Below are 11,645 nucleotides of genomic sequence, written 5' to 3' on the forward strand. Positions count from 1 at the left end.
CTCTCAATGCAAGTCTATGGGAGGGAGCGTGATGACCGCCGGGTGCAGCAGGGATATCACGGGGGTCCTCAGCGGTGGGACCCCTGCAATCAGATATCTTATCCTCTATCCTTTGGATAGAAGATAAGATGTCTAGGGGCGGAGTACCCCTTTAAGGCTTTACTTTTAGTCTTACTGCTGTTTTGTATACCAGATGTATGACTTTTTTTTTATCCACTGCAGGTGAATTTTGAATTGAAGGATTCCTCGTGTGGAATCTTTTATTGTTAAATGTCATATGACAACCATTGTACCAGGTTTCCCACTTTTTCTCTCTCTGTGTTTTGCTGGTATGGCAATAAAAGAACAAGAGGTACTTCCTTGTGGGATATCCTCCAAAAGCTAATAGCAAATTAAAAAGGTGAGCCAAGAACTGACTCACCTAGGGTGGTTGTGCTAATGCCGGCACAACACGTACAAAGGGCATGAATACAAGGCTGCAGCTGCTTCCTCCGACATGCTAGGCTGCGTGTTCCGTAAAATCCAAATCCACAATTGTACCACCAAGGAGGATAATGGAGCACTGCCCACAACTTCTTGAATAATAATATTTATGTAAAAAGATTATAAAAATGTGCAACGCGTTTCAATTTCGGACAGGCTTGAGAAAGAAGCCAGTCCGGCTTCGAAACATGTTGTACGTTTTTATAATCCTTTTAAATAAATATTATAATTCAAGAAGTCATGGGCAGCGCTTCATTATCCTCCTTGGTGGTACGATTGTGGATTTAGATTTTGTTGTAGGTATGGGTCTTTTTAAGATTTATGTTGTTTCCATATATGGTTTATATTTTTGGATACTAATAAAATGACACATATCATTTGTTTTTAACAATATTGTGTGCATGTTTTTTATTATTAGTAATGTATAAACCTTTAATGCTTTAAGGAAAATTACTTATTAGTTTTCTTATAGGTTTTGTAATAAACATAAAATCATAATAGTCCATACGAAGAACAGAGGTCATAAACAGAAAGAGTAGTCAGTCAATGTAGATCAAAAACAAATGCAACAAGTGCAGGTAAATGGAGCTAAGCCTTGGGTAAGTTCTCACATTCAGGTTTTAACCAGGAATAGTTTTAAAAAGACAAATTATCAGACTTTCCTTTATACATGTCCTTCATTTATGATTATTACCAGCATTGGCTTCAGAAGCTAAATGCAGGTTAACAATCACTATAAGGGTCAACTAGTGAAACAACTGAGTTTTAAGAGAAAAATGGATAGTATTCCAACATACCCTTTTAGTCTTTCCATGACCCGGACTGTACAAGGTGGCACAAACTTGGCAAATAGACGAAAGCATGAACATCCAGCTCAGAACTCGTGCAAGACCAATCTTTATTGCTTAAAGCCAAAATCAGGATCCAAAATGTAACACGTTTACAAGAAAACGGACCTGAAACGCATTACATTTTGTATTCTGATTTTGGCTTTTAAGCAATAAAGATTGGTATTGCACGAGTTTTGCGCTGGATGCTCCAGCTTTTGTCTATTGCATCTGGAGTGATTTGCTTGTATACAGTTCATGACCAATGTAGCATTATGAGAGCAGCTAGGATAGGAGTGTGGCAAGGATAGTTTCTTACCTCTATTTAAAAAATAAATGCATTTGGAAAGATTCCCACTTTCCTTGCCTAATCATTACAGAAGGAATGTTTTCTAGGAGTTTAATATCTATCTTAGACTATGCTCAGGTATAGTAGGGTCATTTAGTGCCTTGAGATCTAATCATCTTGTATTATCAACATCATTTGAGAAGCAGTGTCTGGAAAAGTCTTAAAAAGATAACAGTCGACAATCTGGTCCAGGACTTTTCCGATTTGGCCACTTCAGCATAGAGAGTTTGAGAAAAAAAAATAGTTGCATGAGAGTTTAATAGTGTTTTATGGTCAATGACAGACAGGAGATTTAAGTTATGAACTGCTTAGTTGTGTCTGTGTGTAAGATTTCAGTGGATACTAGTTCATCTTTGCTCCATTAATAGAGTGTGAAATAATAGTTGTGAAAGGCTTGTGTTATTTTATTGGTTGTCAGGAATAATATATTATTACACAAATCATATAAAGGCCTACGGAGGAACACACAACACTAAAAAATGTCACAGCTGGAGCAAGATTCCTTACTCTAACACTATGGAATTTATATACTGTACTTCTATCAAAGGGTCATGGCTCCAAATGATTGTCCAAAGCTATAGACTATGGTCCTGGCACCAGGAGCTAACAATCTATTATTAGTCCATGTAAATAGGGAGCCTCAAGTAATAAATGATGATCATTTACAGTAGTGGCCATTCAAGTCTTACAATGACCTCTGTCTGTCTTCTACATGTACTGTATATAACTATCTTATGCTAAACAGGATCTTTACAATTATCTTCCCTGTTATTATGTTAAGGGGTTTATATTAGATTTTGATATTTATGGTCTATACTTAGGTCTTCATCAATATCAGATCAGTAGGGTCAAACTCCTGGTACCGCAACCGATCAGCTGACTGAACCAATTGTGGAATTGCACTGTAGCAATGAATTTTTGGTAGTGACACTGCCTGGTATTGCAGCTCATTCCTATTCACCCGAAGTGAGCTGTAATGAGCTGCAATACCAAGCAGTGCATGTACAAAGATGTGCATGGTAAAGTGATCAGATATTGATTGAACTGAAAAAGCATTTTAATCATGGAAAACCCAAACTAATTATAGATGTATGAGCAAGTTGACTCTTATGGCTCTCATGTTGAGCAAGTCAGGAATCAGGGTCAGGGTCAAGCATAAACCAATTCTAGAGCAGGGGTGGCCAAACTTGCTCAACATAAGAGCTATATTTGATAAACTTCAGATGTTGGAGAACCGCAAGACATGCACATGCAAAAAAAACTTTGAAATGCATGTGTCACGATTCGGCAGGCTGGAGGTGGATCCTCTGTGTCAGCGAGGGATTGGCGTGGACCGTGTCGGTGGACCGGTTCTAAGATGCTACTGGTATTCACCAGAGCCCGCCGCAAAGCGGGATGGTCTTGCTGCGACGGTAGCAACCAGGTCGTATCCACCGGCAACGGCTCAACCTCGCTGACTGCTGAGAAGGCGTGGGACAGAAGGACTAGGCAAAGGCAATGTCAGACGTAGCAGAAGGTCGGGGCAGGCGGCAAGGTTCGTAGTCAAATGGAATAGCAGAAGGTCTGGAACACAGGCTTTGGACAACACTAAACGCTTTCACTGGCACAAGGCAACAAGATCCGGCAAGGAAGTGCAGGGGAAGTGAGGTAATATAGCCAGGGAGCAGGTGGAAGCTAATTAGGCTGATTGGGCCAGGCACCAATCATTGGTGCACTGGCCCTTTAAATCTTAGAGAGCTGGCGCGCGCGCGCCCTAAGGAGCGGAGCCGCGCGCGCCAGGACATGACAGCCGGGGGCTGGGACAGGTGAGCGACTTGGGATGCGATTCGCGAGCGGGCGCGACCCGCTATGCGAGTCGCATCCCCGCCGGCAGTGTCAGTGCAGCGCTCCCAGTCAGCGAGTCTGACCGGGGCGCTGCAGAGAGAGAAACGCTACGAGTGCTCCGGGGAGGAACAGGGACCCGGAGCGCTCGGCGTAACAGTACCCCCCCCCTTAGGTCTCCCCCTTTTTTTGTCCGGCAATTGCTTCACGTGGGACGAGGACACTGGGAGCAATTGTAGGGTTTCCTCATCAAATGCAGGCAGTTCAGCAGGAGTGGGAATGGGGAGGGAGGGCAGAGGGTGAAGCTTGGCACGGGGCAGAGTGTTACCAGGACAGGGGCTATGAGGAGGCAAAGCATAGTCCTGATAGGCTTTGGGGAGACCAGGTGTAGGAGGAGGCACCGAGGCTTGCCTGACGGGACTGGGAGGAGACGTGAGGCATTTCTTGCGGCAAGCAGGGCCCCAATTCTTGATCTCCCCAGTGGTCCAGTCAAGGGTGGGAGAATGATGCTGGAGCCATGGCAGACCGAGGAGGACTTCAGAGGTACAGTTGGGAAGGACGAACAATTCAATCTTTTCATGATGGGGTCCAATGCACATTAAGAGGGGTTCTGTGCGGTAACGCACGGTGCAGTCCAATTTAACTCCGTTGACCGAGGAAATGTAGAGCGGCTTGACGAGACGGGTCACCAGGATGCAGAACTTATTCACCAAAGAGTCCAGAATAAAATTTCCAGAGGCACCAGAGTCCAAGCAGGCCACGGCTGAGAGGGAGGAGTTGGCAGAAGGAGAAATCTGCACGGGCACCGTGAGACGTGGAGAAGCAGACTTCGTACCAAGAGACGCCACACCCACGTGAGCTGGGTGCGTGCGTGCGTTTCCCAGACGTGGAGGACGAATAGGGCAATCCACCAAGAAATGTTCGGTACTAGCGCAGTACAGACAAAGATTTTTTTCCCTATGGCGAGTCCTCTCTTCCTGGGTCAGGCAAGACCGATCCACTTGCATAGCCTCCTCGGTGGGAGGCACAGGCGTAGATTGCAAAGGATACTGTGGGAGAGGTGCCCAGAGATCAAGGTCTTTTTCCTGGCGGAGCTCCTGGTGTCTCTCAGAAAAACGCATGTCAATGCGGGTGGCCAAATGGATAAGTTCTTGCAGGTTGGCAGGAATCTCTCGTGCGGCCAGCACATCCTTGATGTTACTGGATAGGCCTTTTTTAAAGGTCGCGCAGAGAGCCTCGTTATTCCAAGATAATTCGGAAGCGAGAGTACGAAATTGGATGGCGTACTCGCCTACTGAAGAATTACCCTGGACCAGGTTCAGCAGGGCAGTCTCGGCAGAAGAAGCTCGGGCTGGTTCCTCGAAGACACTACGGACTTCAGCGAAGAAGGACCGGACTGTGGCTGTGGCAGGATCATTGCGGTCCTAGAGCGGTGTGGCCCAAGACAAGGCCTTTCCAGAAAGAAGACTCACTACGAACGCCACCTTAGACCGTTCTGTGGGAAATTGGTCCGACAACATCTCCATATGTAGGGAACATTGAGACAGAAAGCCACGGCAGAGTCTAGAGTCCCCATCAAATTTGTCCGGCAGGGACAAGCGGAGGCTAGGAGCGGCCAGTCGCTGCGGAGGAGGTGCAGGAGCTGGCGGAGGAGATGGTTGCTGCTGTAGCAGTGGCAGAAGTTGCTGTAATGTGGCGGTCAACTGCGACAGCTGCTGTCCTTGTTGGGCAATTTGCTGTGATTGCTGAGCGACCACCGTGGATAGGTCAGCGAGACTCGGCAGCGGCACCTCAGCGGGATCCATGGCCGGATCTACTGTCACGATTCGGCAGGCTGGAGGTGGATCCTCTGTGTAAGCGAGGGATTGGCGTGGATCGTGTCGGTGGACCGGTTCTAAGATGCTACTGGTATTCACCAGAGCCCGCCGCAAAGCGGGATGGTCTTGCAGCAGCGGTAGCAACCAGGTCGTATCCACCGGCAACGGCTCAACCTCGCTGACTGCTGAGAAAGCGTGGGACAGAAGGACTAGGCAGAGGCAAGGTCAGACGTAGCAGAAGGTCGGGGCAGGCGGCAAGGTTCGTAGTCAAATGGAATAGCAGAAGGTCTGGAACACAGGCTTTGGACAACACTAAACGCTTTCACTCTCACAAGGCAACATGATCCGGCAAGGAAGTGCAGGGGAAGTGAGGTAATATAGCCAGGGAGCAGGTGGAAGCTAATTAGGCTGATTGGGCCAGGCACCAATCATTGGTGCACTGGCCCTTTAAATCGTAGAGAGCTGGCGCGCGCGCCCTAAGGAGCGGAGCCGCGCGCGCCAGGACATGACAGCCGGGGGCTGGGACAGGTGAGTGACTTGGGATGCGATTCGCGAGCGGGCGCGTCCCGCTATGCGAATCGCATCCCCACCGGCAGTGTCAGTGCAGCGCTCCCGGTCAGCGGGTCTGACCGGGGCGCTGCTGAGAAACGCCGCGAGCGCTCCGGGGAGGAGCAGGGACCCGGAGCGCTCGGCGTAACAGCATGTAGGTGGAAGTGTGAATTTATATGTAGTATGCAACTACATAGTTAGCAATAATGTAAGTGTTATAATTATTTTTAATACTTCCAAAATCAATATATAAATACCAGATATAGGCCCCCAAATAGCAGTAGGCCCCATCACCATATAGCCCCCATTTAGCAGTAGGCACCACCATGTAGCAATAGGCCCCACACAATACTGCCCCATTTAACAATAGGCCCCCCATAAAGCCCCCCCCCATATAACAGCTAGCCCCATTTTGGTAGCCACTGGGTGTTAGTAGGACATACCTTGAATACATCATGACATCAGGGCACCATTTAGCCAAACCGCGGTCTGAAGGTGGGAGAAGTCTTCCTGCACCAGACACAATAGTGTGAGAGTGCAGTGTACCCCTTGCGAGCCTTGTGGTCTCATTGGCTCACATGGTAGAATGGGGTTTGCTGCGCACAATTTTTAAAGGAACAGTGATACATTAAACTTTAATACATAAAATAATCAAATTAATTTAAGAAAAATATATTATCTTATATTACAGTATAGACATTATTTATACTATAAAGCAACTCTAGTAGGTCCATCACTGTATGCTGCCAGGCTGCCCGAGTCAGTCCTCTGTCCCAGCCACTTGTGCTGGGACACCCCACCATACAGCCCTCATATAGCAGTAGGCCCACACCCCCATACAGAACCTTATAGCAGTAGGCCCCCATTCCTATACAGTCACAGAGAGCAGTACCCCCCCCTTAATTAGCAGTAGGCCCCCATATAGCTGCCATATACAAGTAGGCCCCCATACAGCATTAGGCCCCCACCCCCAGTAATTACCACCAGTGGTTCACAGTCACAGCCACAGTAGTGCATCCTCCCCCTCCCCTGCTCCATTTTAGTGGGGAGATGAAGAGACAGGTTGTAGCAGACCTGCCATGGTGCCAAAGCTTCCAAAAGCAGCAACGGCAGTGATTGGGATGGAATGGGGGCTGGAGATGAGCCTCAAGCTACACAGCTGCATAGGAAAGAGCTGCCTGCAGCTCACAAGCCTTGGTTTGGCCACCCATGTTCTAGAGGGTTTGGATAAGTCCCTCCTGTCCTTTTAGCCCTCTTGCTCTTGAGTCTATATGCTACTGGGGGGAATTTACTAAGACCAGCGTTTCACAAGCAAGTCTTTAGTAAAATTCTATGGCTGTAAGATTTGGCCAATTCATAAGGAAACTACAGCCTCTTATTGAACTAGGAAATGTTGTGCCTGTCCCAAACAACATGCTTAAAAGCGTACCTTTCAACAAAAAAAACTTTTGATATATTATAGATTAATGTATGCAGAATAACTTTCCAATAGCATTTTATTAAAAAAAATATGCTTCTTTCTATTTAATTTTCCACTTTGAAAAAAATGACCACTAGGGGTCTCCCTACCAGTCCTGGCCGTGAACCTTTTTTTTTATAGATTTCAGACTCTTGCTGGAGTCCTGTATCTCTGACTGCAGCCCAGACACAGACAAGCTCAGCACTGCTCCCTGGCAGTGGAGTTTTTTTGATGAAAGGTACCATTTAAAATCTACACTCCACGCCTGTGTACATTTCAGCTACAATATACTCTAGCGCGCTAGCGTATATTGTAGTAAATTAAATGTAAGGTTAGGCCTTGCCCTTTTTTATGCCAAGCCACCCCCACATTTGAAACCAGTCACAACTGGTGTAAAGGGGCAAAAAGTCACAAATAATATTTGCGCAAATGGAGGACTATGTCTAGGCATAGACCCTTCATAAATTCCTCCCACTGTCTTTTTTTCCCACGGAAACATCATTCTGCTGTTATATGATTTGCTTTACTTGACGTGGTTGTGGTGGTGTTTTGTCAAAGACTGGCCATTCAAACTCAAGGCAAGCCCTCAAAACCACACAGTGCCCTACCAATGTGTATGAATGGGAATTGAAGTGAAAAAATGTTATGTGTAAACCAGACATGAAACAATCCACAAACTGACAAAGAATATCCAGACATAATACTGAGAAGTGTAGACAGTTTATGGATTATTGAAGTATATCAAAGCCAATTCTATAAATATTCTATCATTGTAAATCTAAATACTTTCTGGGTCTGGTTTGCATATACTGTATTTAGTTTATGGATTATATTCTCATATTCTGTAGCATATAGAGTATAGTATCACAGCATACTGTAGCTATAACACAAACACACAGACACCTAAAATATTGTTATTTTGTAACTTGAGCGAACTGATGATAGTACTTTTGGAAGACCTTTCATGATTATATTACTGAAATGAATGATAGATGGCTGCCAAATGTTAATGCATCATTCCAGTCTGGGCAACTGAATGCATAGTCACTTTGTCATACTTTGCATTATGTTGAAGAAAACATGTGGTAAACTAAAGAAATATTCAAATGAGTGTCTGATTCTGGTTAACTGGCAGGAACTTCGCCACTGGAAACAATGATCTTTGCCAGTTCTGACATTTGGCAATAGAGTGTAAAAAGTGTCCTAGCACAATATGATAAATATGATAAAAACTCAATATTTTCCACAAACTTAACTGTTTGAAAGTACATTCAAGTTGAAAATAGGTTGCAGAAGGAATTCTACAATAATGGAGTCTCTCTGTTTAACAGAGGACAATCAAGAAATATATTATAATTGGCATTTTATATAAAACTATGATTAATGTTTACTTTATATGAATACTGACTTTCATCATTTTGATGCATGTTAAAGGAATTAGCCACTTTCCTGCTATTGTATCATCATAAGCCACTTACTAAAATATTCTTAATTGATGTTCGGCCCTGTTATGCTTATTTGTGAAGCCTTCTTGCTCACTCAGCTTGTAATGCTGTCCAGACAGTGCTCCAACCATACCATTATTAGAGATAGAGGGCATGTGAAATGTCACCATACCCATCACTGATGTGTATGGTCACATACCCCAATAACTCCATTTAGCTGTCAAATTAATTCTGGCATCCATAAGAATATACTTTAGAAGTTTAAGCTGTTTGAAATTGGTAGAAGGGAACATGTCCCCCAGCAAAAATGCTAAAGGACGTTTAGGAAAAGACTTGTTAGTCAATGAAGATGAGATATTTAGTACTGAGTCAGAGAAATTTGATACTACAGGGTGAGTATACCTAATGTATAATGTGTAACCAATGTCCTGTCAATTCTTAAAACAAGTTAGGGATACATGTGGGTAAAAAGCAGGGGTCAAGTCCTGGAAAAAAAAGTGAGAGAACTCATCCAAGATTTCCACTCAAGGGCTGGTCCTGCAGGACTCCTGCTAATGGGAATGGTGTTCCTGCTTGGAAACAAGTGCAGGGACTCAGGACTTAAGCCCTGGTAAAAAGTGAACAAGCTAGGAACATAATAAACTTTGTGTAATATTTGAAAGAGGATTCTTTAAAGGAGTAGCCAAGTCCTGAAAAACGTCAGTTTCAGATCGCTGGGGGTCCAGCCGCTGGGGCCTCCGCGATCTCCTGAATGGGGCCCCAGCAGGAAGGGGGCGTGTTGACCACGGCACAACGCTGCGGCTGACACGCCCCCTCAATACAACTCTATGGCAGAGCCGGAGATTGCCGAAGGCAGCGCTCCGGCTCTGCCATAGAGTTGTATTGAGGGGGCGTGTCAGCCGCCGCTTCGTGCAGTGGTCAACACGCCCCCTTCCCGCAGGCTGCTGGGGCCCCATTCAGGAGATCGCGGAGGCCTCCTGCGGGCTGCCAGGGACCCGTACAGGAGATAGCAGGGGGCCCCAGCGGTCGGACCCCCTGCGATCTGAAACTTATCCCCTATTCTTAGGACAGGGGATACGTTTTTCAGGTTTGGACTACTCCTTTAAGGGTCACTTTCTGTCTTCCTTTCATAATCTGTTTGCAAAATTATTGCCAGTGTTGAGAAAAGAGAAAGGGAAAGATCATTCTCCAATTTGTGCATAGATGGTACTTTAGTGTGTGTACAGGGAGAAATAAATTTAGAGTAGAATGCAGGAAAAATACCTCCACCAATTGGGCCAGAGTGGCACATGCATTCAAAGAAAGAGGAAGAGGTACTAATAGACCTGTTTCAAGGGAGGAAACGTAGAAAATTTGTTCCTTACCTGAAATTTTCTTTTCCTGAAGTCCGTAGGTGGCACCAAATGGGTTAATGCTTCCCAGCTTGCCCAGAATGAGAGTAGTTGATAGCAATGTAATCAAGACAAGTTAATCAACACACCTGAGGTGCCCCTATATATATCACCAATAAAGACACAACCCTCGTATCGTATGCAGCAATAACAGTTTAATGGGTGGGTAAAGTTGTGCCGCCTACGGACTTCAGGAAAAGAAAATTTCAGGTAAGGAACAAATTTTCTACTTCCTGTACGTCCTAAGGTGGCACCAAATGGGATTTGCAAAGCAGTAAAAAATAACAAAGGGAGGGAATCAGCAACTCATGGCACCTTGAAGAACGCTCAAGCCAAAGGCTGACCCCTCGAATGATGACACATCCAGTCTGTAGTGCTTGACAAAGGTGTTTGGTGAAGACCAAGTGGCCGCTCTGCAAATTTGATCCATGGGTACATGGTATCTTTCAGCCCAGGAAGTGGCCGTTGATCTAGTCGAGTGGGCTCTCAGTAAGAGAGGCGATTGTTTGCCTTCCAACTCATAACAGTACTTAATCGTATCTCTAATCCACCTTGCTAAAGATTTGCTTGCCTTCTTTCCTTTGTTAGGCCCATGAAACTGGAGAAACAGGCCTTCCGACTGTCTGAATGCAGACGTCCTGGTAGTGTAAGTCATTAGAGCCCTCTTGAAGTCTAGAAGGTGAAGAGCGTTATCCTCATCATCTTTAAGTACTGGAAGAATAATTTCCTGGTTAAGATTAAGTACAGATGATACTTTAGGCAAAAAAACAGGCATGGTTCTCAGGATCACCGTGTCAGGAACAATTCTCAGATATGGTTCTTTAGACGACAAGGCTTGGAGCTCACTTAGCCTTCTGGCGGATGCGATGGCTACTAGAAATAAGCACTTAAAGGACAACCATTTCCAAGCTACTTCGTCTAATGGTTCAAATGGATGATTACACAGGCATTTTAGCACCATAGGCAGGTCCCAGGAGGGAATAGGATTGTGAAAGGTAGGTCTGAGCTTATTAATGGCCCTGAAAAATCTGGAAATCAGGGCCGATCTTGAGAAAACTCCATTCAAATGCAAATTAATTGCAGTGAAATGAACTTTCAGGGTATTGGGTTTCAGACCTTTTTGAAACCCTTCTTGGAGAAACTGAAGTACCGCTGATATTTCTTCAAAAGAGCAATCGTTCCTTTGACACCAGGCCAGAAACAATGACCATACCCTGGCATAAGTCCTCATGGTAGTAGGTTTTCTGGATGACAGAAGGGTGTTAATTACTTCTTGTGAAAGACCTTGATTTGTCAATGTTCTGCGTTCAAAATCCAGGCCGTTAACTGGAGCCTGCGAAGGTCTGGATACATCATTCCCCCCTGTATAAGTAGATCTTTGATCTCCGGAAGCTTCCAATATTGTCCTTTCGATAACTTCAGAGCGATGGGGAACCAGGCCCTTCTGGGCCAGAAAGGAAGTATCGCTATCACTTTCACCTGTTCGTCCCGGATTTTCTGAAGG

Source organism: Hyla sarda, chromosome 2 (assembly GCF_029499605.1).
Source record: "Hyla sarda isolate aHylSar1 chromosome 2, aHylSar1.hap1, whole genome shotgun sequence".
Taxonomy (NCBI): Eukaryota; Metazoa; Chordata; class Amphibia; order Anura; family Hylidae; genus Hyla; species Hyla sarda.